The sequence below is a fragment of the Somniosus microcephalus genome, chromosome 3 (genome assembly GCF_052327205.1).
Source record: "Somniosus microcephalus isolate GS21.2 chromosome 3, FLI_Smic_1.0, whole genome shotgun sequence".
Taxonomy (NCBI): domain Eukaryota; kingdom Metazoa; phylum Chordata; class Chondrichthyes; order Squaliformes; family Somniosidae; genus Somniosus; species Somniosus microcephalus.
In genome coordinates, this window is record NC_140989.1 from 66614165 (window position 1) to 66642099 (window position 27935).

The window sequence follows — 27935 nt, forward strand, 5'->3', positions numbered from 1 at the left end:
CCCCGGTCCGTCGCTGCTGCCTGCGATTGTGGGCCAGCTTGCCCTGCAAGAGAAAGGACGGCCTCTAAGTACAGTGTCAAGCCCTGATCTTGCCTGCACTGCCTCCCATGGTGGAATAGCCCTGACAGTGTGTAAAGTGCTGAATGTGCAAGTGGTTTTCATGAGAGTCCCATAGCTCTTGGATGAGGGCTGGGCATTGGGGCTTTCAGGTCCCTTTGGCCAGAAACTGAGGTGCACATGCAGGGATGAACAGGATAGTGGAAAGGGTACTCACCCTGACAACCCAAGTGAGGTCGTTGAACTTTTTCCTGCATTGAAGTGGCGTCCTGGCAACCATGCTGTTGGTGGTCACCCTGTTTGCCACCTCCCTCCAGGCTTTTCGGTATTCGCTGGGAAGCGGCCTCCTCCCACTGTCAGGGAAGAGGACAGGTCGCCTGCGCTCTACTGCGCCAACCAGTAGCCTCAGGGCACCCTTGCTGAAGCGCTCCGCTCGCTCCCTAGCCTTCTGCATGGTCCTGGGCGTAGAAATGATGATCCAGCAATGGTCAGGCCTTGCTTCAGGGCTGCAGTGTGCAGGGCGTGGCAGCCAAACAAGTCCACCCTCCCCCTTTAAGAGCTGACCGGCGCCAGCGTGTCTGCCTTCAATCAGCAACTCGCCGCACCTGCGCTGCGCCCGCCCTTGGTGTTAGCACCTCGGCTCGCCGGCTTAGCGCCTTATGATAGTCGTGCATCGCCTGCTTTAGCGCAGCAGCAACCTCTTGGGGCGATGCAACTCAATTTCGGCGAAGGTGGCACTAAGTTGCGCCGGGCGCTAAATTTAGTGAACGCCTGGCTGTAGTGCCCCAAACGTGGCGATACTGAATTTCTAGGCCATTGTGTCTACATTCTTTGGCTGTCTTTTTTTTTAACCATCCTGACAGTAAAAGAAGTTGCAGTTTTAACAGAAGTGTGAAAATCCAAAGTCATTTGAATCATTCTTTACAGTTAATTACCTTCAAACAAAATTAATCTGCTTCAAAATTACTTGAGCTTAAACAGCAGATCAGTAAGAGGTTTCACAGCATAGTTACCTTTGCCAGATATCCTTCATCACATATACTGGATGCCCCAGTTTCCTTCAAAACTCAGAGCGCCATGGTGAACACTAAAGGTACATGGTACTGATGCAAATAGGGGATACAAAGCAGTTTTAATGCACACACCGGTGAGGTTATATCTTTCTTCCGAGATGCTACTCCATTGCCATAATATATACTTGAGTGGGTTTTGGTGGATGTAATACAATGAAATTAGAGTGAGATTCAGCTGTTCTAGAACTATGATTTCATGACAAATTTATGCTAGTACAACCAATAACAGTGCAAAAAGTAGCCTAATGACATTGGAATGAAAGTTTCCATGAAATGAATTCTAACCCGTCACAGAGCTTTTGATATTTCAGCTGCAATGCATGGATGACAACTTACTGTTAGGATAGGGTGTGAAAAAAATGAGGTGAAATGTCAAAAATGACTGATGTATTGTAGCTTTTCTCATGGTCTCCCTGTGTCTTTCTCCCCCAACTAATTTCTCCCCATCATGGTTTCAGACTTCATTAATCAGGCAGTGAGAATTCTACCTGGTCATTTGCATTTGTAAGTGAAAAGATTACTAATGTAATTACTGCAATGTTGACACTATTGACATGTCACAAAATCACGATACAGTAAATGCTGGTGAAGGCGGCCATTAAGCTCATCTTGGCTCATCCTTCCAAAACACCCTACAGTCCCTCCATCATTCAATTGTTTCTTAAATGACTCAAGGGTTTCCATCTTCACGACTCTACCTGATGTTCACTGCATGTTTTCATCACTCTTCCTGACAACAATCCAATTTTCCTTTTACTAGTTTCCCCTCGTCCTGCACGAATGGTTGAGTTTGAAGTGGCTTTCATACCACATACTATCTTATATACCACTATAAAGTCACTTCTCAATCATCTTGGATCAATGTTATAAAGCTTAAATTTATCCAGTTTTTCCTCATAACTCAGTTCTTTGATTCTCGCATCATGGCTCTTCTCTGAACTGCCTTCAGAGCTTGAACTTTGTTGTGTCTCACTAAGCAGAACTTGACACAGAACTCAAAGTTTGGTCTTATCAGAGCACTACAACAGCTTCAACATGACTTCCTGTGACTTCTGTTCTACTGTTTTGGCTATATAATTCAACATTCTATTAGTTCCTACCTTACAACAGTGACTTCTCTTCAAATGTACTTCATTGGCTGTAAAACGCTTTGGGACATCTTGAGGTCATGAACAGCGCTCTATAAATGCAAGTCTTTCTTTTTCTCTGTTCAATACTGCTCAGTGGTTGGACGTGTTGAGCATCACATCTACTAACACCCTTAGATCTCTTTCAACTGCCGCCGTAGCTATTTCAGCACCATCATGGAATACTTGTGCCATGCAGCTTAACAGGAACATTGCTCCCCACCCTGTCTAATTCTTCCAACAAGTACCCCATGTTTTCTGCCCTTCAGCCAATTTCTTAACTATTCCCAAGTATTAATAAAATCCCACTGCTTGGAGTTTAACTAAGCAGACTTTTATGAGGAACTTTGTCAAATATATTTTGTAGGCCCGGGCACACTACATTTAGCGCTCTGAAGTTGGGGTGTCATTTCCTCAATAAAGTCAAGGAAGTTGGTGAAGCATGATCCTTTACTTCTGACTCTATGTTGGTTACTGTTTACTAGATTATTGTGTTACAGGTAATCCTCAGGCTTATTCCTGATAATCAATTCCATTATTTTGCAGTCTTTAGATGAAGTTGTTAAATTCTATTTAGATTATCACAACATTAGATCTGAAATGTTCACATTTCTATATATTTGTCAAATAAGTCATTAATTTAATTTTGATAGGCACTTGTCAAAAACATCTGCATTTTGGAAACAAACTACATTTATCAGACTTTAGAACAAAGCATGAAGGCAGACATATTGTTTATATTTTTTTTGATAAGTGCCCTAAATGAATATTTCCAATCTAACTGATACAGAAAGAGTCTAATTATCATTTCAGTGTAGTTAAATTTCTACAGTCAGTGCCACAATTTTCCATACATCAATTTTAATGGACAGAAAATAGTGGGTAGTGAACCTGCGATTCCCCAAATTACAAGGCCCGGGAGGAGGAAGACTAGTACTGCTCATTCACAAAACTAGCTCTCATATCGCGACCATCAGCAATGAAACATTTTTTTGTAACATCATCTTAAATGATACAATATGAAATACTTCAAAAGCCCATGTGCATGATAAATACGCAATATTATATAGCAGGAATGGAATGGGTGAGGTATGAGGATTTTTTTTTAAACAGTGTATTAACTTGATAACTCAGGAGTAATGTCCAGTGATGAAAACATTGATATTCAGTCCTCACCCTCAATAATGGATTATGCTTATTCATGTTAACAAATCACAAAGTGAACACAACGTACAAAGTATGCAGAGCTAGCATTTCATGTGAATGACCAAGCTAAAACATTCATTCAACACAAGGCTAATCCCACCATCTCTAACTGTCTTTCAAATCAGTGTGCCCTATCTAATTTGATAGGATCATTATATTGGCTTTATTATTCTCTCTCCGTGTTTCTTACATTACAACAGTGACCACACTTCAAAAGTATTTAATTGGCTGTAAAGCACTTTGTGACGTCCTGAAGTTGTGAAAGGTGCTATATAAATGCAAGTCTTTCTTTAAATTCAGAAATACAGGATATTACTTATAAAGTTCAAAATGAGATAAAATCTACTTTAAAAAAAACTGAACTATTACCATCAAGGCAAGATGAACAAACACTAAAGGGGTAATTTTCTGACTTTTCACTTGCTGTGGGAGCCGGCTCCACAAGTTCAGATTGAAAATTTGGGTGACACTATAGTCAGAAAATTAAGTATACCTGCATTTCTAATATGTAAGAAAGAAAGACCTGCATTTATATAGTGCATTTCACAATGGTTTACATGTACTTTTACCTGATACTTTGAGTACTTTGGCTAGCCTAGTTTTCTTTGTGATGGTCCACAGGTAATATTTTTTATTATCTAAAATACATTTTTTTCATCTATTCAGATTAGTGAAGATAATCTGTGAAATAATTCTGAATCAATTAATTTTACAATATTTTTGAAGGGTTGAGTTCTCTTTTAATCTCTTACTGCAATATCACCTTGTGATCATATGGTCTGAATAGATTAAGAATTAACTCCTGGAATTCTATTTGTAACAGTCCATACCAAAATCAAATGATATGTGCATTTTTCGAAGTTAAAAGACCTTCATTTCTATGTAATCGTAATTAAGTGCATCTGGCTCCCTGTATCTTAATGAAACTGCAAGATATTATTGACTGTTTATAACATTTATTTTCAGTAGTATTCAGGATCTTTTACCTGCCTTGGTGTCTCAATGTCTGCATCGAGACATCACTGTCTAATCACTGATTTAAACTGGGATCATTTTCAAGATGGGTACTACATATCTTCTATTGCTGAGTTTGCAGAAAGCATACTAAGTGTCCCAAATGCACTCACGAGGACTGGCTATTGGTCAAAAATCATTAAAGAAATGTAATTACATGGACAAGTAACAGTTACCATAATTAGATATTAGAGGTAATTTCCTGACTTCATAGTACCGGTGGGGAATCTCACCAGCCGAAAGCACATTTTGGAAATTCATTCGAACATCTGCAACACTCAATCTTCAACTTCCACTGCAGTCATTGCAGCTTCCATGGAACAACAAAGTTCTGCAATGGAAGCCCAAACAGCTTCCATTGTATTACTAGCATCTTCCATGGAACGGCAAGTGCTGCAATGGAAGCTCAGACAGCTGCCATGGTGGCCCTGGGCTCCGCGGTTGAAGGGGGCTTGCAGAGTGCCTTAGCTGCCCAGCAGATCACTGGGCTGGCTGAACCGACGCCCCGAGCTAGTGGCAGGGGAATCATGGAGCAGGAACCTACTGGCCTCTCTATGGATGGCAGCATTCCTGCTCCCTCCACCACCACTCCACCATTGCCCTTGCAGTTGCCTGTCAGCCAGGCTGCATAAGTCCATGCCGAGATGATGCAGTTGGAGGCGGGGCCATCACGGCCCACAGCCTCTGGAGAGCATCACAGGATGAGATCTGAACTGCCCTATTCAGATTCTCAGCAGCCATCCATCTCGCATGCTACTGCGACCACTCTGGATGCACTTGTAGAAACACCAGAGTAGACAAAGGCACTTATAGGATAGTTATTAAGGGTAAACACCAGGGTGAATAATAACAACAACAACTTGTATTTATATAGCGCCTTTAACGGAGTGTTGTAAGACAAAAAATTGACACTGAGCCACATAAGAAATTAGGGCAGGTGAACAAAAGCTTAGTCAAAGAGGTAGGTTTTAAACATAGAAACATAGAAGATAGGAGCAGGAGTAGGCCATTCAGCCCCTCGAGCCTGCTCCGCCATTCAATGCGATCATGGCTGATCATCCAAATTCAGTACCCGGTCCCTGCTTTCTCCCCATACCCCTTGATCCCTTTAGCCTTGAGAAATATATCCAACTCCTTCTTGAATATATTTAATGAATTGACCTCTACTGCCTTCTGTGGTAGAGAATTCCACAGGTTCACCACTCTCTGGGTGAAGAAATTCCTCCTCATTTCTGTCCGAAATGGCCTACCCCTTATCCTTAGACTGTGACCCCTGGTTCTGGACTCCCCGACCATCGGGAACATCCTTCCAGCATCTAGTCTGTCCAGTCCTGTTAGAATTTTATAAGTTTCGATGAGATCCCCTCTCATTCTTCTAAACTCCAGCGAGTACAAACCCAATCGATCCAATCTCTCCTCATACGTCATTCCCGCCATCCCAGGTATCAGCCTGGTGAATCTTCGCTGAATTCCTTCCATGGCAAGAACATCCTTCCTCAGAGAAGGCGACCAAAACTGCACACAATACTCAAGATGTGGTCTCACCAAGGCCCTGTACAACTGCAGCAAGACATCCTTGTTCCTGTACTAAAACCCTCTCGCTACAAAGGCCAACATACCAACATACCATTTGCCTTCTTAACTGCCTGCTGCACCTGCATGCTTACCTTCAGCGACTGGTGCACAAGGACACCCAGGTCTCGTTGCACTTCCCCTTCTCCCAATCTATTGCCATTCAGATAATAATCTGCCTTCCTGTTTTTGCTACCAAAGTGGATAACCTCATATTTATCCACGTTATATTGCATCTGCCATGCTTCTGCCCAATCACCCAACCTGTCCAAATCATCCTGGAGTTTCTCAGCATCCTCCTCGCAGCACACACGCCCACCCAGCTTTGTGTCGTCTGCAAATTTGGAGATATTACATCTAGTTCCCTCGTCTAGATCATTAATATATATTGTGAATAGGAGCGTCTTAAAGTAGGAAAGAGGTAGAAAGGCAGAGTGGTTTAGGGAGGGAGTTTCAGAGCTTAGTGCTTAAACAGCTTAAGGCACGGCCGCCGATGGTTGAGCAATTATAATCAGGGATGCTCAAGAGGACAGAATTTGAGGAGCGCAGGTATTTCAAGGGGTTGTGGAGCTGAAGAAGATTACAGAGATAGGGAGGGGCGAGGCCATGGAGGGATTTGAAAACAAGGATGAGAGAATTTTGAAATCAAGGCGTTGCTTAACCGGGAGCCAGTGTAGGTCAACGAGCACAGGGGTGATGGGTGAATGTGACTTGGTGCGAGTTAGAACTTGGGCAGCCGTATTTTGGATGACCTCAAGTTTACATAGGAATAGTTTAATATATGTAAGTGCTATTGGTTGTGTCATATTTTCATTGTTTGTTATTGGTTGTGTTTGCTGTAGATAAAGACTGATTATGGTAATTGGGTAGTGGTGGAATTGCTGGTCTTTTTTATTGCGTTCTTCATGGGGAAGGGTTTGAAAGGATTGAGTACAGATGGTGGACTTCTTGATAGATCCTCAGTCGTGGAAGGTAAGGCAATGTGGCAACAGTGCTCCAAAGTCTGACGGTGCAGGACGTCTCTCAAAAGCAGGCTTCAATTGGATGGCATCCCTCTCAGGTGTGGGCCGTTAGCTGGAACTCTCTGGTGCTCTTCCTCATCTTCCATCTCCTCGTCAATCTCCTCCTTCTCGTGTGGCTCCTGAGCTTGACCTTCTGGCACAACTGCTGGTGGTAACGGCTGGTGACTCGTGATCGCCAGATTGTGGCGCATGTAGCAAGTCACCACAAATCTGGAGCCCTCCTCACCATTCTGTCCTTCCTCTCCCTCTATCCTCCAGCAGCCTGGCCTCATCTCCTCCTCCAGACAAAGAGGGACTCCTAGCAGGAGCCTCATGACCAACCACTCCCTTTCTCCTGGTGATTCCTATAAGGTCTCCAATAAGGTACAGTAGCACAGCACTCACTCTCTTGAGGTGAAGTCCTTAGAGAATGTCTGGAATAAATGTTGATAAGAGTGTTGGTGACGCCATGACAAAGGGCTGGATTTTACAAACCTCGACAGGTCCGTGGCGGGTGACGTCGGTGGTAGGTCTCGGCCCCACCGCTGGCACGAGCCGGCTGTGTATAATGAAGTTACCTTGATTGGGCTTATTAAGCCCACCCAGCGCATTTCCTAGCCAATTAGAGGAAGCGGGTCTGGCTATGTCATTTGATGATGCGTCATCAGCCGGTTTCCTTAAAGGGACCATGGCCAACTTTAATTTGACATTAGTGCGGTCAGTCTTCTACAGCATTGAGGAGCTGCAAACATGGACAAGCACTGCACAGAGGTGCAGGGCTGCATCCAGGCTCTCCCATGACTCCCTCCATATACTTATGGAGGAAGTCACAGCACACAGGTAGGTCCTCTTCCCTTCCCATGGGCGGAGAAGACCGCCCCAGGAGATCAACACAGCCTGGTTGCACATTGCAGAGGAGGTCACAAGCAGGAATGTGGTCAGGAGGACCTAGGTGCAGTGCCGCAAACATTTCAATGAACTCAACAGATCACGAAACGTTGTACAAAGCCACACTCAACCTCATCCTGCTGTGTCTCTCATCACATCCCCATCACTCTGCCTTCCCTACCCTACTCCTGCACATCCTTACTCACATCAACTTACCTGGCACCTCCACCGATCCCTCTCTCTCTACATTATCACATCTCCATCTCACTAACCACCCCTCACACTCACCCTCATCCTAATGCAATCATACCAACTAGCAACACTTAAGGGTAGGCACTTGGGTGTTTTATCCAATGTTCATGTAAAGTTTCTGTTAATGTGCTGTTAAACATTGAAACCTTTATTTTCAACACTATGTTCTTGGACAGATTTCTGTGCACCTTTGGAAGTGGCTTAGTGAGATGCAGTGAATGGAGAGATATAACGGTACCCCCTGCAATGGTGATGAGTGTGAAAGGAATGGCTTGGGCATTGTAGGGATGCTTTATGGTGTTGGTGTGGGGTGGTGCCAACCTGGCGCATCACGTGGCAGCCAGGGTGTACAGTGTCAAGTGAAGTAAATCTGGCCATGGCGAGGCCATCCCTGGCCTCCTGGGCAGCAATGTGGTCGGGTGCTGATGCCCTCGGTCCTGTGCAGCATCAGTTGATTGCGGAGAAGGTTGGTGGTATTGTTGGTTCTACTGGTGTGCCTGGTGATGCTGGTGTTGGGGCTGATCGTGGTGGGATTCTGAGGACCAAGGCGAGAGAGTTTCAAAGGCACCGATGCTGATGAAATAGATGGTAGGTGAGGTAGAGATGACAGAGCGATCTGTCAATGGTGAAAGAAGTAATGAGGTCAGACTGGATGGCTACTTGCAGCATTCTGAATCTGTAGTGGTTAAGGGAACATTTATCAATCACCTGGGAGCTTTGACTTGACATTTGAAGCTGTCAACTCATCAGCTGATTCAATGACATAGAAACATAGAAGATAGGAGCAGGAGTAGGCCATTCGGCCCTTCGAGCCTGCTCCGCCATTCAACGAGATCATGGCTGATCATCCAAACCCTAGCACCCGGTCCCTACACCGACAGCCATCCCACCCAAGCCCTATCCCCATAACCCCGTAACCCCACGTATTTAATCCCCCCTAACACTAAGGGTCAATTTTTATCATGGCCAATCAACCTAACCCACACATCTTTGGATCGCCCACCAGTTTACCACTGACCTCCCACCTCAGCTTCACAGACGATGTCTAGGCACAGCGGTAAACCGGTGGGCGACCTGTCAGATCAAAAAAGCTCGGAAAAAAAACAATGATAAGTGGCTGTAAACAAGCTACTAATGATTTTAATTGCCTCCCCCGCCGCAGTGTGTCGGGTCTGCTCAAGTGCTGAAAGACCCAACATTTGGTAAAGGTGCATGGCGGCGGTCCCGACCCGCTGCAGAAAAAAAACTTTCCCACCCAACCCACCACCGATGGCGCCCGCTGACCCCCCCACAAAATCCAGCCCAAAGTGTCCCAGAAAGTCTCCCAATGTGTATCAAAAGTCAAATGCATTGTAGTCAGTTGATCCCAATCAGCAAGTGAACAGTGAAAGCTGAGCGTGGCTTTAAGTAGCGCTCGCAATCCTCATCAGCGACTTCTTTACTCCGGTTTAGTTGGTCGCTGTTATGAGAGGTCAGCAATCATAGCACTAGTCAGAAAAATGGCATGCAGCCTCTTTAATGAGCGTTAGGAGCCAATTAAATTGGTAATCAGAGGCTTAATCATTCTCGAGGTGACTGTTCCTATCGCGCATTTAAACTCCTTTACCAAGATGGCGTCTTGTGCTAAAGGCAGGCTAACCAGACATTGCAGCTCAAGACCCCAGCTTGGCCACCTTAGAGACTCTTTAGCGCCTAAACTACCGGCGCTACAACAGGGAAAATAGCCCCACTGTATTTACTGAAATGCGTCACACCATAAAATAAGTCTTTGCTGAATCACTCGGAATTATTTCTGCATCATGCATTGTGTGGATGCAAAGCACATGGAAAAAAATATAGCGTCATAATTTTAAATATAATTGGATGATGCAAAGAATTACTTCCACGGTCAGTTCCACTAAAAGACATGTCTTTCCTCCCCCCTCCACACAAGTACCAAATTTCTAATCAACACCTGGAGGATCACTTTTGTTACCAATGCTTGTTTTATTTAGTTAAACTACTAGTACGTTTTTTTTTAATAAACAGACCACTCTTCTTAAAAGTGGCTAAAAAAATGTTTGTACTGCTAGGTGCAAAATTTACAATCAATTACAGCATCATAGCCAAGACTAATAACTGTACACAAATGCATATACTTTATATTCTCCGAGGTGGAAAATCAGCTGTTGAAGGGCGAGTTTGTGCTACAACAGATGATTTGCTGCCCCAAGGGATCTGATCAGGAAAGCACGATATTCCATTTACTAATGTTCTACTTATGGCCAGTGCTGGCTGCAGTTCATGACCTGATGCTGCTGCTTCATTCCAGGACTCGACTGTGCTGCAAGTGGGAAGTTTTGATCTTGCGTTAAAACAGGAATTTCAGCACAGAGCCTCTGCTCGCTCGAAGCAAAGCCAACAATGTAAGAGGGGCACAGTTGTGGACAGGGACTCACTGGCAGGGTGTCAGTGAGTCGGTACATAAAATTAAAGCATGATATGTTTTAAAGTTCTTAGTTCTTGGGGGGGGGGGGGGAGGGGAGGCATAATGAAGGCATTATTGTGGTGGAGAGATGAGAATTTAGGGAAAAACCTGGAACCAAGTTTCCGCCCCACTTCAGTTGCAAATTCCAACCTGAATGGGCTTCTGCCCGCCATCCCTCTGTCCCAGCACCATTTTGGGGCTGAATCTGGGGATATTGCTAGACTATTCTGGGAATTCTGCCAGAAGTACTACTGATGCATCCCACTAAAAACTGACATGAGTTCCACTCTGAGCCTAAATTGGGGCCTACAGAGCAGATGAATCAATTGCCAATAGAAGAGAGAGTACGCAGCATTTTGGAAGTTGAAAAAAAAATGTAACCTACTTTTCCTTTTACTGACGAGGGCCTTGGCCTCCTGCCCTCTGAGCATTCAGATCCCCTTCTGAGATTCCAATGGCAGAGAGGGGTGGTCACTTCTGTCGCACCTCAACAGGCATGGATTGCCCACCCCAATTATATAAATGACCCTGTGGCCAAGGTTTGGGATGGGGGTCATAGCAAGACCAAAGCGGCATGCGCAAGTCCTATGTTTTATTTTCAATCTTTTCTTCTACATTTATGCCCTTGACTGTATTTTTGAGATATACTGTTGCATTAGGCATGATTTAATATATTTTCCAGATTCCTTCTTCATGTATATGGTACACTTTTCACCTGTTGGTGCTATGGGTATTAACTACATTTAGCATATAATTTCCATGTACATTAACAATTATTAGTATGGTCAATCATTATTGACAGCTTCCTGCGATCATACACTAAGGCACACAGGAAATCAAGACCAAATGCTATCTTTAGGTGAAGCTGGGCTAGAGGCTGAGGCATAATTGGCAAGAATGTGCAATTTGGGAAACAGAGAGGAAGCTTATCTGCAGCACAGGCTCAGGAACTGGGAGATGCGAAACTGAGGTGTTACAGCACCACCATTGCCAGGAGAGTATAATTACAGTATGAGGAGTACAAGTTTCTGTTAATAATGTGCACATAGGAATTCATAATAGAAAAAGTTTGCACAAAACTGTGACAAAAACATGACAACAGGAAATAAGGTTTTGTAGACAGGAAGTGTGTTCAGACAATATTTGAATGTATTATAGATTATGTATTACATCATCTAACTATTATAAAACAGTATAGCCGCCAACACAATGTGAGCAATGCCATGGGACATCCACTTTATTTTGTTTGTTAATTATACAAGTGGCTACCCCATGGCATTGTTCAAGGTGAGTCAGGTTATGCTCTTTTACAATAGGAAAGTTAGATTATATAACACAGAATTTAGAATATATTAAGCACCACGGAGTATCGCAAATCAGTTTTCAAGCTTGTGTTTATTTTGTTTGTTATTATACAACACCAGCTTGCAAACTGATTTGCAATACTTAATACTGCAACAGATGATACTCAGAGGTCAGTACAGCAGCTTCAAAGTGTTCTGACGAGGGGTTAATTCATCTGTTCTCTCCACAGACACTGACTGATCTGAATATTTCCAGTAATTTCTCAGCTCTATTCAGCAAGCTGTCCCAGGAATCCAGATTACAAGTAGCTTCCTGAATGGACAATTATTACAGTAGCCGCACATGCACATTTAAAGGCGAGGTCTGCTGCTTTTGTGAAAAAATATGCATGAATGCAGCTTTAGCATATTCTTCTAAGATAATTTACCTAATACTGCGAAGGGATCATGGAATTTAGCTTGATTTGCATCAGAATGCATCAGCCTCGGCTGAGTGGTAGCATTCTCACTTCCGAGTCAGAGGATCATGGGTTCAAGCCTCATTGCAAAAACTTGAGCACATCATCTAGATTGACACGCCAGTCCAGTACTGAAGGAGTGCTACACTGTTGGAGGTGCCATCTTTCAGAGGAGACATTAAGCCAAGGTTCTTTTTGCTTTCATATGCGAGTGTAAAAGATCCCATGGCATTATTCAAAGAAATGCAGGGAAGTTCTCCTGGTATTCTGGCTAATATTTATCCCTCAACCAATATCACTAAGATTATCTGGTCATTTGTCCCATTGCTGTTTGCTGTATGCAAAATTGGCTGCTGCATTTCCTTACATTACACCAGTGACTACACCTCAAAAGTACTACATTGGCTGTAAAGCACATTGAGCTGTTGCGAGTTCATGAAAGGCTTTATATAAATGCAAAATAACAACAGAAAATGCTGAAAAAACTCAGCAGGGCAGGCAACATCCGTGGAGAGAGAAAGAGTGTCAACATTTCGGGTCAAAACCCTTCTACAGAACTGAGAGAAAAGGCAGGAAATGAAACAAAAGGCAGTTTGGGGGCTGGGAAATGGGGGAGGGGAAGAAAGAAGAGACATTAAGAGATATTCAAGGTGAGACGAAATAGTGATAGGATAGGTAAAGAAACAGACGATGGCTCTAAATGAGGTGTGAAATGCGCTGGCAGAGTGAAAGACAGCTGCCATGTGGGAGAAAGAGAATAAACTGGAAAAGGCACAAACCAAAAGTGTGGATAAAAAATATAAAAATATAATTGGGGCCGAGGTTTTGATCTGAAGTTGTTGAACTCGATATTGAGTCCGGAAGGCTGTAAAGTGCCTAATCGGAAGATGAGGTGCTGTTCCTCGAGCTTACGCTGAGCTTCCGTGGAACAATGCAAGAGGCCGCAGATGGTGAGGTCTGAGTGGGAATGGAACGGTGAATTGAAATGACAGGCGACCGGAAGCTCGGGGTCACCCTTACAGACTGAACGGAGGCGTGCTGCAAAGCGGTCACCCAATCTGCATTTGGTCTCCCCAATGTAGAGGAGACCACATCGTGAGCAGCGAATACAGTATACTAGATTGCAAGAAGTACAAGTAAATCGCTATTTCACCTGAAAGGGGTGTTTGGGGCCCCGGACAGTGGGAAGGGGGGAGGTATATGGGCAGGTGTTGCATCTCCTGCACTTGCATGGGAAGGTGCTGGGTGAAGGGGAAGGGGTGCTGGGGGTGATAGAGGAGTGAACTAGGGTGTCTCGGAGGGAGCGGACCCTACGGAATGCTGAAAGGGGAGGGGAGGGGAAGATGCGTTTGGTGGTGGGATCATGTTGGAGGTGGCGGAAAATGATCCGTTGAATGTGAAGGCTGGTGGGGTGAAAGGTGAGGACAAGGGGAACCCTATCGTGGTTCCGAGAGGGAGGGAGGGGCAGGGGTGAGGGCTGAAGTGCGGGAGATAGAATGGACACGGTCGAGGGCCGTGTCAACCATGGTAGAGGGGAATCCTCGGTTGAGGAAAAAGGAAGACATGTCGGAAGCACTGGTGTGGAAGGTGGCATCGTTGGAGCAGATGCGGTGGAGATGGCGAAACTGGGAGAATGGAATAGAGTCCTTACAGGAGGCGGGGTGGGAGGAAGTGTAGTCCAGGTAGCTGTGGGAGTCAGTGGGCTTGTAGTGAATGTTTGTCAATAATCTATCCCCAGAGATGGAGACGGAGAAGTCGAGGAAGGGAAGGGAAGAGTCGGAGATGGACCATGTGAAGGTGAGGGAAGGGTGGAAATTGGAGGTAAAGTGAATGAAATTGTCTAGTTCAGGGCGAGAGCAGGAAACGGCACCGATACAGTCATCAATGTACTGGAAAAAGAGGTGAGGGAGGGGACCCGAGTAGGACTGGAACAAAGAGTGTTCCACGTATCCCATGAAAAGGAAGGCATAGCTAGGACCCATGCGGTAACCATAGCAACATTTAGAGCCAGTCTGTTTCTTTACCTATCCTATCACTATCTCGTCTCACCTTGAATATCTCTTAATGTCTCTTCTTTCATCCCCTCCCCAATTTCGCAGCCCCCAAACTGCCTTTTGTTTCCTTTCCTGCCTTTTCTCTCAGTTCTGTAAACGTTGACTCTATTTCTCTCTCCACTGGCCTGCTGAGTTTTTCCAGCATTTTCTGTTGTTATTTCGGATTTCCAGCATCCGCAGTATTTTGCTATTACAGGTACACTATCCCTTATCCGAAAGCCTTGGGACCAGCTGAGTTTCGGTTTTTGGAATTTTTCGGATTTCAGAAGGTATTATTATAAGACTGGGAAATTTGTATTTAATATACATTTTAAAAGTTCAGACTACCTCTTGCGACTGTTCCGTGTCTCATTCCCCTTCCTGCTTCTCTGGAAAGCCGGATATCGGCTGACTCCTACTAAGCTGGCCCGCAAATCAGGTCGGGGGTCGGATGGAGAAAAGAATATCGGACGGGCCGCGGTTCAGGTCGGGGTCAGGGAGGTCCGGGGGGGGGGGGGGGGAAGAATATTGGACGGGCCGCGGTTCGGGTCGGGTCGAGAGAAAAGAATATCGGACGGGTCGGGGGTCGGGTCGGGTGTGGGGGGAGAAAAGAATATCGGACGGGCCGTGGGTCGGGTCGGGAGAAAAAAGAATATCGGACGGGTCGCTGCAGCTATCGGACCGGGCGCTGTATTGTTGGGTTCACTCTCCCGGTACCTCCTTCACACTGCCCGGCTCGGCCTGCAATCTCCTACCCAGGAGGGAACTCTGTGACCCTCTGCCCTGCTCAGCGTAAGTCGTGTGCCACTCTGGTCATGTCGTGCGCACGACTTACGCTGAATGAAAAAACTTTCGGTTTTTAGAGGTTTTCGGAAGTTCGGATAAAGGATAGTCTACCTGTATATAAATGCAAGTTCTTTCTTATCTTTAGAATTCATTAAACTCAAAAGTACACAAATTAATTAAATATGCAGTGAAAATGTATTAGACACTTATATAGGCCCAGAAATTCGGGTCAGGGGCTTTTTGCGGGTGCAAGCCCCCGACCTGCACTTACCTTGCGCGCTGGCCATTGAGCTGTGGGCCCACGTGGAATTGCGATCCTGGGCCTCCTCCAACTGCTGGCGCGCAGTGCTTGCGTATCCCAGGGGCGCAGTTAGTTCGATGCGTCCCCTGGGATCACATGGGCCATGGAGAGCCAATGGTAGCAGGGAATGCTTCATTCATAAGTTTGACAGGAAGACCTGTCAAACTTATAAATACTATAAGCCCCAAAACATCACTAAATCTTCAAATAAATTTTTTTTTTTTAAATCACATTTTTAAAATAAACTATAAATTACATGAAATAACTATTTTAAACAATAATTTAAATTGTTGAAAAAAATAATTTTATTTTCTAACGGGGCTAAAAATAAACTTACCTTTCTTTAAAGTATTTAAAAATAATAAACCTGTGGAAAAAATGTTTTAATTTTAATTAATTCACCACTTACCTTGTAAAAAGCAGGCCTTGCGACTGCTTTTTACATGTCTAACTTCTGCAGACTTACCCTCCCGGGAAAACCTGCAAAAAAAACATAAGTTTGATGCGCACGCGCTGCCTCTCCTGCGCATGCGTTCGACCTCTGAACCCCTTCTTTCAGGGGAACGGAAGTGCCGGTTTCCCACGCATGTGCAGTGCATGCAGGAAACCGGCACTTCCATTGGGCTTACGGGTGAGTACCCCGTGTGTACTCACCCGTGGAGACCCGAATTTCTGGGCCATTGTATCAAGCCCATTCACAAAGATATTTCCATACTGATTAAGTTATAGCGAAGCAGCAGCAATATCATGCTGTCTGGCCTAACCCGGTTTCCCCCATCAAAAGCCATTAGAGTAGAATTGTGTGCAGGGACAGAGGGATCTGGGAGTTAATGTGCATAGGTCCCTGAAGGTGGCAGGACATATTGAGAGAGTGGTTAGCAAAGCATATGGGATCTTGGGCTTCATAAATAGAGGTATTGAGTACAAAAGTAGAGAAGTTATGCTGAATCATTATAAAGCGCTGGTTAGGCCACAACTGGAGTATTGCGTCCAGTTCTGGTCACCACACTTTAGGAAGGATGTGAAGACCCTTGAAAGGTGCAGAGGAGATTTACAAGAATGGTTCCGGGGTTGGGGGATCTTAGCTACAAGGACAGGTTGGAGAAGCTGGATTTGTTTTCATTAGAGCAAAGGAGGTTGAAGGGTGATTTGATAGAGGTGTACAAGATTATGACGGGTTTGGATAGGCTAGACGGGGAAAGGCTGTTCCCACTAATTGATGGTACAAGCACTAGGGGACACATTTAAGGTTTTGGGCAGGAGATACGGGGGTGGGGGGGGGGGATGTGAGGGAAAACTTTTTTACACAGCGAGTGGTGAGGACCTGAAGCTCGCTGCCGACAGAAGTGGTGGAAGGAGACACACTCGATGTTTTCAAGGGGAGACTGGAAATAAACTTGCAGGGCTACAGGGATAGAGCGGGGGAATGGGACTGACTCGATTGCTCTGCAGAGAGCCAGCACGGACTCGATAGGCCGAATGGCCTCCTTTTGTGCCTCTATGACTCTATATCGAAGAAGAGCAGGGGAGTTCCCTCTAATTTTGTTTCTAATTCCCACTTAAAAGGAGCCGCGCAGGGCCATTCAAAATACTGCAAATTCCCATTTTTTGTATTAAAAAGCCAGCTGCACGGGTTCCCTGGAGCACGGCCACACAGCTTACAGGGAACATTGGTTTGGCCAATATTTATCCCTCAGTTAACATCACTAACACTGACACCACAACAGTGGTTACACTTCAAAAGTTAAAGCGCTTTGGGACGTCCCGAGGTCATGAAAGGTGCTATATAAATGAAAGTTTTTCTTTATTTCCTCTATAAAACATCTACTGTGCTGGCCTTGTTTTCTTTAGTTATTTCAATTTCAATGCATTCTCCACCCCCCCCCCCCAATTTTAAAATCAAAAATAGTCCTATCATAAAATGAAGTGCTGGCCATTGTTTAGAACCACATTGTTTATGTAAGCCACAAACCAGTGAGTGAAAATAAATCATGAAAATAACATTATCTACAAAACCCAGACGTGCAACCGCACAAACAACAGGCATTACAATGATTCATACATGATTTTATTGCATAATCTCGCAAGAAGGGATATAAAAGCTTCGAGAAGTATTTGATATTGGTAAAGGCAATAATAACTGAAGTGAAGGTCACTTTCTGTAAATTGGGAGCAGCCTGTTATTTTTTCCAACCTGCAGAATCTGTACAGGGGCAGTGAAGAGAAAAAGGATTATGTGAATGGGATTTGTGCTGAGCTAGCTGATCTATGATAGTGGAGGCTTCATTTTCCCTATACTAGAGAGGATTAAAAAAAAGTAAGGGTTTCAATTTTTGATTGTAATTCAGTAATTCCTGCTGCAAAGGGTGCTCAGTTGTGATACCCGACATCAGCTGGCCTGCCAACACACCATGTGAGCTCAAACCTGAATCTGTTGTGTATGTACCTTTAAGGGAATAACTGGTCTCAGACTGCAGTACCGGCAGTGACCACCCCTGTATAAAAGGCCCTAGCAGGCTTCTGTAGTTTCAGTTTCCAGGTTGTCTCCATTCAGTAAACACTTGTTATAATCAACTCCTGCAGTCCGTGTCTCAATTATACACGGACATAATACTGGCGACGAGTAAGAAACGAACTTACCTGCAACTCGGCAGCACCTCAGACGACGTATTAAAGGTCAAAGCCAGAAGAAAAAAATAAAATAAAATAATCCAAAGAAACTCGAGAAACGGGCGTCGACTGTGGGCAACCACCCTCCAAATCATCGAATTGAAAAGTGCAGGAGAGACTGTCGAGAGCCAGGCTTGGTTCTCCAGTCTGTGGTTTCCCAGCTAATCGGGCTGGTGGCAGATAGTGCACTGATCCTTCCTGGGCTGCAGCGGGCTAGAGCTCGATCGGGTGGCTCTGCAACGGGGCCGGGCAGCGAGTCGGGAAGCAAAGAGAGAGAGAGAGGGTGGAGCACACAGGGCGCGGCCGGTGCTTCGAAGCCGGGCAGCGTTCGGACCTAAGAAGAGGGAGGGAAGTGTCCCAGAGGGTCCGCTCCACGACGGGAACGGTTCTTCAATTAACGGTGCAAATATTGAAGCGCGATAGAAAAATTAAAATACCGCGGAGAGCGGCGTTGGCAGCAGCGGCGTGAAAGCGCGGGAGGCGCCAACTTAACTCGGCGGGGAAGAAGGAAAAGCGCGGGAGGCGCCATTTTGATCCATCGGGGACGAAGGCAAAGCGCGGGAGGCGCCATCTTAGATTTTCAAGATGCCAAAGACTGGCGATATCACTGCCTTCGATAATGCAATAGAAGACTGGACCACGTATGTGGAAAGAGTCGAGGTATATTCCGAGGCAAACGAAATAGCCGATGAGAAAAAGGCATCGGTATTGCTAAATTTAATGGGCGCAAGAGCATACGGCCTATTGCGGGACCTGATTACTCCAGCCAAACCGAAGGCGAAGAGTTTTAACGAAATTGTTGCTATCCTACAGGAACACCTAAATCCTACACCGCTGCTCATAGCAGAAAGATTTAAATTCCACAGGAGAAATCAGCATAAAAATGAGAGCAATGCTGATTACCTTACGGAACTACGCAAGCTATCAAAGCACTGCCAGTTCGGAGCAGGACTGGCAGATACCTTACGGGACAAATTTGTCTGTGGACTCCTGAGTGAAGGAACCCAGAAGAGGTTACTCTCAGAGAAAGAGCTGACGCTAGATAAGTCTTTCAGCGTGGCAGTATCGTACAAAGCAGCAGCAAGGGGAGCTGTGGAAATACAACAAAAGCCACAGGAATACGGCACCCACGAAATGACACGGGGATTTGCAAAATGTTATCGCTGCGGCAGAACAAACCATGACCAGAAGGACTGCTGGTCCAAGGACAAAATATGCAGCCAATGCGGAAAGATGGGACACATTGCACGAGTTTGAAGGTCTGGGAAGAAGACCAACGACAACAAAAAGACTACTAAGGAACCGTACAGGAAAGTACAAAAGATGACGGACAGTAGTTCCGAAGACCAGATGAACGATAGGGGGGTGGATGAGGGAAATGCTGTGGATGTGGTTTACATGGACTTCAGTAAAGCTTTTGACAAAGTCCCGCATAGGAGACTGGTCAAGAAGGTAAGAGCCCATGGGATCCAGGGTGCCTTGGCGCGTTGGATCCTAAACTGGCTGAGTGGCAGGAGGCAGAGGGTGATGGTCGAAGGTTGCTTTTGTTACTGGAAGCCTGTGTCCAGTGGGGTACCTCAGGGATCGGTGCTGGGTCCCTTGTTGTTTGTGATCTACATAAATGATTTGGATGAGAATGTAAAAGGTATGATCAGTAAGTTCGCAGATGACACGAAAATTGGTGGGGTGGTAAATTGTGAGGAGGAAAGCCTCAGGCTACAGGACGATATAAACGGGTTGGTCAGATGGGCGGAAAAGTGGCAAATGGAATTTAACCCTGAAAAGTGCGAGGTGATGCATTTTGGACGGACAAATAAGGCAAGGGAATACACAATGAGTGGTAGGACCCTAGGAAGTACAGAGGGTCAGAGGGACCTTGGTGTACATGTACATAGATCCCTGAAGGCAGCGGAACAGGTAGATAAGGTGGTTAAAAAGGCATATGGGATACTTGCCTTCATTAGCCGAGGCATAGAATATAAGAGCAGGGAGGTTATGATGGAACTGTACAAAACGCTGGTGAGGCCACAGCTGGAGTACTGTGTGCAGTTCTGGTCGCCTCACTATAGGAAGGATGTGATTGCTTTGGAGAGGGTGCAGAGAAGATTCACCAGGATGTTACCTGGGATGGAGCGCCTCAGCTATGAAGAGAGGCTGGACAGGCTGGGGTTGTTTTCCTTGGAGCAAAGAAGGCTGAGGGGGGACCTGATTGAGGTGTACAAAATGATGAGGGGCATAGATAGGGTAGACAAAGAGGAACTTTTCCCCTTAGTAGGGGGGTCAATAACAAGGGGGCATAGATTCAGGGTAAGGGGCAGGAGATTTAGAGGGGATTTGAGGAGGAACTTTTTCACCCAGAGGGTGGTTGGAATGTGGAACTCAATGCCTGAAAGGGTGGTAGAGGCAGGAACCCTCACAACATTCAAGAAGCATTTGGATGAGCACTTGAAATGCCATTGCATACAAGGCTATGGACCAAATGCTGGAAAATGGGATTAGACTGGACAGGGATGGATGGGCGGCGCAGACACGATGGGCCGAAGGGCCTCTTTCTGTGCTGTAAAACTCTATGACTCTAACAAGAGACTAAGCTGTCTCAAACTTCACAACGTAATCGCAAAAGAGGATCTCCCAACCATTTGGGTCACCCTCACGATTGCAGGGTCCCAAGTCAAAATGGAATTGGATACAGGATCAGCTCTAACTGTCATGAATCGACGAGACTACGAGCGGCTATTCTCACACATACCCTTGAGAGAGCCATCCATTGTCTTGAGGACGTATACGGGGCAAAAAGTATACCCCAGAGGAAAAATAAGGGTGCCTGTCGAATACAACGGCAAGAAAATACGGAAATTGTATCTCTACATTCTGCAAGATGGTGGACCACCGTTATTGGGACGTGACTGGATCAGAAAGATTAAGTTCAGACTGGCACTCCATTCAGGCACTGACGGTGGCTGGTAAAAAAGGATGACGACGTCACTCCTGGACGATTGTCAACAATCTTAGCTGACGCCAAAGAGGTATTTCAACAAGAACTGGGCACACTTAAAGGCGTAACCGCCTCGATAAAAATAGAGAATGCAATTCCCAAGTTTTTCAAAGCAAGACCGGTACCATATGCAATTTGCCCAGCCGTCGAGGCAGAGCTGGAGAATGCAGGCGTATTATCTAAGGTAGACTGGAGCGAGTGGGCGACACCCATCGTTCCTGTCATGAAGAAAACGTTAAACAATAAGTCTGAGGAGCCAAGGAAGGTTGTCATCTGTGGGGACTTCAAGGTGACGGTGAACCCAGTCCTTCACACAGTACAATATCCTCTTCCAAGGATAGAAGATATCTTCGCCTCACTATCTGGAGGGAAGCGTTTTACAAAAATTGACCTAGCACAAGCATATTTGCAGATGGAGGTTGAAGAATCCTCTAGGAAGTATCTCACGATAAACACTCACAAAGGTCTTTACCAGTATAATCGACTGGTATTCGGAGTAGCATCAGCTCCGGCGATATGGCAAAGAGCGATGGAACAAGTCCTGCAAGGGATTCCGGGGACTCAGTGTTACTTGGACGACATCCTAGTGACAGGTGAAGACAACAGTGAACACCTTGCCAACCTAGAGCAGGTGCTCACTAGACTACGTGAACATGGGCTACGAGCCAATCGCCCCAAGTGCGAGTTTTTTAAGAAACAGATATCGTATTGTGGCCACGTGATTGATGAAGAGGGGTTGCATAAGTCCCCTGACAAAATTGAAGCGGTAGTTAAGGCTCCAGCGCCTGAAAATGTGTCGCAACTGAGGTCATTCCTCGGATTGGTGAATTACTACCATAAGTTTTTGCCGAATTTGTCCACAATTCTGCATCCACTGAACGCCCTACTACGAACGGGAGTAGCATGGAAATGGAGCGATGAATGTAAGCGGGCCTTTCAGAAGAATAAGGACCTAATCACTTCAAGAGAAGTAGTGGCTCACTACAACCCATCACTACCGATAAGACTGGCGTGTGATGCGTCTCCCTACGGCATTGGGGCGGTACTGTCACATAAATTCCTTGATGGTTCTGAGAGGCCGATAGCTTTTTGCGTCACGCTCGTTAACTTCAGCCGAGCGTAACTACGCCCAGATTGACAGAGAGGCCCTCAGCCTGGTGTGGGGGGTGAAGAAGTTCAATCACTACCTGCACGGTCAGAAATTTACTCTACTAACTGATCATCAACCTCTCGTCTCCATTTTCAACCCTCAGAAGGGCGTACCGATAATGATGGCACAACGGCTACAGAGGTGGTCCCTTTTCCTAGGGGCACACCAATATGACAGCGAGTACAAAGGAACTAAACAGCATGGGAATGCTGATGGATTGTCGTGCCTACCGTTGCCGACGGTGGAAGAAGAACTGGCAGTGGATCCAGTGGAGTAATTCCACTCGACTACAGTCGAATGTCTCCCTGTGACGAATGCAAACATAGAAAAGGAAACACGAAATGATCCGACACTCTCCAGGGTCTATGATTTAACGGTGAAGGGATGGCCAGCACATGGCGAACCACTGTTGCCAGCATTCTCGCCGAGAAGAGAACAGCTGTCAGTGTGCAGAGGAACCTTGATGTGTGGATCCAGAGTAGTAATTCCACCCAAATTGAAGGATAGAGTGCTCAATGAGCTTCATGAGGGTCATCTGGGAGGGGCAAAAATGAAGAACTTAGCCAGAGCGTTTGTGTGGTGGCCGGGAATCGATAGAGAAATCGAAGAGATGACCAAGAGCTGTACAGGATGCCAGAAGGTCCAAAACGCCCCACCACAAGCTCCTCTACATCCATGGGAGTGGCCCTCATCTCCATGGCAAAGGGTGCACATTGATTTTGCTGGTCCCTTTACGGACTCGATGTTTTTAATTGCGGTGGATGCACATTCAAAGTGGCCAGAGGTAATAAAAATGTCCTCAACCACCACAGAAAAAACTATCACAGTCTTACGAACCATATTCACCAGGAATGGGCTGCCTGAACAGATTTGCTCTGACAATGGACCACAGTTTGTGACTGAAGAGTTCCGGAGGTTCTTAAAGAACAATGGTGTTAAGCATTACACATCCGCCCCATATCATCCAGCCACTAATGGATTGGCCGAGAGGTTTGTTCAAACATTCAAGGCGGCTATCAAGGCAATGTGTAATGAAGATATACCCCTACAACACAAGGTGGATAACTTCTTCTTTGCCTACCGGAATGCGACACATGCGGTTACCAACCAAACTCCAGCCATGATGTTCTTCAATCGAAGACTACGATGCCGCTTGGATTTGGTTAAGCCAAACGTCAGAAGAGATGTGGAGAACAGGCAGTTTCAGAATATGAATGAAAGGCCGACCAGGAGTTTTAAGATAGGTCAACCAGTTTTGGCCCGGGACTACCGCACAGAGAAATGGCAGCCAGGAACGATCTGTACACGGCAAGGACCTCTAATGTATACCGTGGACGTTGGAGAGAGCATTGTAAGACGCCATGCTGACCAGATTCTAGAGTCACTGGAAAACGTCAACTCCACACCACGATCTGATACACCTGGCAATGAAACCGAAGTACCAATTGCATCTACCGCAGAATCGGTGATATTGGCAGCAGACGAACCAAACAACGACATTGATCCCGACGCAACCTTGCCAGAAGAACCTGATATCCCAAAGAGGCGTTATCCAGACAGAATCAGGAAGCCTCCTCAAAGACTGAACTTATAATTTCTTAACTTCAACCAATGTATCTAGCAACCGTAATTGTAATTAGTTATTATTTAGTTGTTAAATAAATGTTATGTACTGTTTATCTAAAAGGGGAGGAATTGTTGTGTATGTACCTTTAAGGGAATAACTGGTCTCAGACTGCAGTACCGGCAGTGACCACCCCTGTATAAAAGGCCCTAGCAGGCTTCTGTAGTTTCAGTTTTCAGGTTGTCTCCATTCAGTAAAGACTTGTTATAATCAACTCCTGCAGTCCGTGTCTCAATTATACACGGACATAATAATAACCACTGTGGCGAGATACTTTTAAAAAATTTGTTCATGGGAAGTGGGCGTCGCTGGCAAGGCCAGCATTTATTGCCCATCCCTAGTTGCCCTCGAGAAGGTGGTGGTGAGCCGCCTTCTTGAACCGCTGCAGTCCGTGTGGTGAAGGTACTCCCACAGTGCTGTTAGGGAGGGAGTTCCAGGATTTTGACCCAGTGACAATGAAGGAATGGGGCGATATACTTCCAAGTCAGGATGGTGTGTGACTTAGAGGGGAACTTGGGGGTGGTGGTGTTCCCATGTGCCTGCTGCCTTTATCCTTCTAGGTGGAAGAGATCGCGGGTTTGGGAGGTACTGCCGAAGAAGCCTTGGCGAGTTGCTGCAGTGCATCTAGTAGATGGTACACACTGCAGACACCGTACGGCAGTGGTGGAGGGAGTGAATGTTTAAAGTGGTGGATGGGCTGCCGATCAAGTGGACTGTTTTGTCTTGGATGGTGTCGAGCTTCTTGAGTGTTGTTGGGGCTGCACATATCCAGGCAAGTGGAGAGTATTCCATTACACTCCTGACTTGTGCCTTGTAGATGAGGGAAAGGCTTTGGGGAGTCAGGAGGTGAGACACTTGTCGCAGAATGCCTAGCCTCTGACCTGCTCTTCTCACCACAGTATTTATGTGGCTGGTCCAGTTAAGTTTCTGGTCAATGGTGACCCCCAGGATGTTGATGGTGGGGGATTCGGCGATGGTAATGCCGTTGAATGTCAAGGGGCAGTGGTTAGACACTCACTTGTTGGAGATAGTCATTGCCTGGCACTTGTGTGGCGCGAATGTTACCTGCCACTCATCAGCCCAAGCCTGAATGTCTTGCTGCATGCGGGCATGGACTGCTTCATTATCTGAGGGGTTGTGAATGGCGCTGAACACTGTGCAATCATCAGCGAACATCCCCATTTCTGACCTTATGTTGGAGGGAAGGTCATTGATGAAGCAGCTGAAGATGGTTGGGCCTAGGACACTGCCCTGAGGAACTCCTGCAGCGATGTCCTGGGGCTGTGATGATTGAGCTTCAACGACCACAACCATCTTCGTTTGTGCTAGGTATGACTCCAGCCAGTGGAGAGTTTTCCTCCCGATCCCCATTGACTTCAGTTTTACTAGGGCTCCTTGATGCCACACTCGGTCAAATGCTGCCGTGATGTCAAGGGCAGTCATTCTCACCTCACCTCACCGCTGGAGTTCAGTTCTTTCGTCCATGTTTGGACCAAGGCTATAATGTGGTCTGGAGCCGAGTGGTTCAGACAGAACCCAAACTGGGCATCAGTGAGCAGGTTATTGGTGAGCAAGTGCCACTTGATAGTACTGTCGACAACACCTTGCATCACTTTGCTGATGATTGAGAGTAGACAGATGGGGCAGTAATTGGCCAGATTGAATTTGTCCTGTTTTTTTTTTGAGGACAGGATATACCCGGGCACTTATCCACATTGTCGGATAGTTGCCAGTGCTACAGCTGTACAGCTTGGCTAGAGGCGCGGCTAGTTCTAGAGCACAAGTCTTCAGCACGACAGCCGGGTTGTTGTCGGGGCCCATAGCCATTGCTGTATCCAGTGCGCTCAGCCGTTTCTTGATATGACATGGAGTGAATCGAATTGGCTGAAGACTGGCTTCTGTGATGGTGGGGACCTCAGGAGGAGGCCAATATGGATCATCCACTTGGCACTTCTGGCTGAAGATGGTTGCAAACACTTCAGCTTTGTCTTTTGCACTCACGTGCTTGGCTCCACCATCATTGAGGATGGGGATATTCATGGCGCCTCCTCCTCCAGTTAGTTGTTTAATGGTCCATCACCATTCACAACTGGATGTGGCAGGACTGCAGAGCTTTGATCTGATCCGTTGATTGTGGGATCACTTAGCTCTGTCTATAGCATGCTGCTTCCGCTACTTAGCATGCATGCATGTGTTGCAGCTTCCCCAGGTTCACACTGCATTTTTAGGTACGCCTGGTGCTGCTCCTGGCATGTTCTTCTACACTCCTTATCGAGCCAGGATTGGTCCCCTGGCTTGATGGCAATGGTAGAGTGAGGGATATGCCAGGCCATGAGGTTACCGAATGTGGTGGAATACAATTCTGCTGCTGCCGATGGCCCACAGCGCCTCATGGATGCCCAGTTTTGAGCTGCTAGATCTGTTCCGAATCGATCCCATTTAGCACGGAGGTAGTGCCACACAACACGATGTAGGGACACACTTCTTCTTCTTAGGCAATCCCTCGGAACCGAGGATGACCTGCTTCCACACTAAAAATTAGTTCTCAGGTGACTTGAGAGTCCAATGCAGGGCCTACAGTCTCCATCACAGGTGGGGCAGACGGTGGTTGAAGGGGTGGGTGTTTGGGGTGCTTGGGTTGACGTACGCTCCTTCCGCAGTTTGCGCTTGGCTTCCGCTTGCTCTCGACAGAGATTCGAGGTGTTCGGCGCCTTCCCGGATTCTTCTCCTCCACTTTGTGCGGTCTTGGGCCAGGGAATTCCAGGTGTCGGTGGGGATGTTGCACTTTTTCAAGGAGGCTTTGAGGGTGTCCTTGAAGCGTTTCCTCTGCCCACCTGGGGCTCTCTTGCCGTGTCGGAGCTCAGAGTAGAGTGCTTGTTTTTGGAGTCTCGTATTGGGCATGCGGACGATGTGGCCCGTCCATCGGAGCTGATCGAGCATGGTCAAAGCTTCGACGCTGGAAATGTTGGCCTGAGCGAGAACACTGATGTTGGTGTGCCTATCCTGCCAATGGATTTGCAGGATCTTGCAGAGGCAGCGTTGGTGGTACCTCTCCAGTGCTGAGGTGCCTGCTGTACATGGTCCATGTCTCTGAAGCATACAGGAGGGTGGGTATCACTACTGCGCTGTAGACCATGAGCTTGGTGCTGAGTTTGAGGTCCTGGTCTTTAAACACGCTCTTCCTCAGGCGACTGAAGGCTGCACTGGCACAATGATGGCGGTGTTGGACTTTGTCATCGACGTCTGCCCTTGTTGACAGTAGGCTCCAGAGGTATGGAAAGTGGTCCACGTTGTCCAAGGCCTTGTCATGGATTTTGATCATCAGGGAGCAGTACTGTGTGGCGGGGGCAGGTTGGTAGAGGACCTTAGTGTAAGTCCCATGCTTTCATACGCTTCGGTGAAGGTTTTGATGATGGTTTGGAGTTCGGCCTCAGATTGTGCGCAGACGCAAGCATCATCTGCATACCGTAATTCGACGACAGAGGCTGGGACGACCTTGGATCTGGACTGGAGGCGACGGAGGTTGAACAGTTTCCTGTTTGTTCTGTAGATTAGCTCCACTCCAGTGGGGAGCTTACTGAGGGTGAGATGGAGCATTGCAGCCAGGGAGATCGAGAAGAGCATTGGTATGATGAAACAGCCTTGCTTGACCCCGGTCCGAACGTGATTTGGATCTGTGGTGGATCCGTTGGTCAGGATCACAACTTGCATCTCGTCGTGAAGCAGGTGGAGGATGGTGACAAACTTATGAGGGCAGCTAAATTTGAGGAGGACACTCCATAATCCATCACGGTTGACCGTGTCGAAGGCATTTGTGAGGTCAAAGAAGGCCATGTAGAGCGGTTGGTGCTGTTCCCTGTATTTCTCTTGTAGTCAACGCGCGGTGAAGATCATGTCCATTGTGCCCCTTAGTGGGCGTTATCCTCATTGCGACTCTGGGAGGAGCTTTTCAGCCAC

At 46.4% G+C, this 27935-nt stretch overlaps 1 protein-coding gene across 1 annotated transcript in view; it reads right to left on the reverse strand.

The window, feature by feature from the left end:
* The window catches only part of kcnh1a (potassium voltage-gated channel, subfamily H (eag-related), member 1a), a 393064-nt gene that overhangs the window by 132021 nt on the left and 233108 nt on the right, over positions 1-27935 (reverse strand). The window lies entirely within an intron of this gene.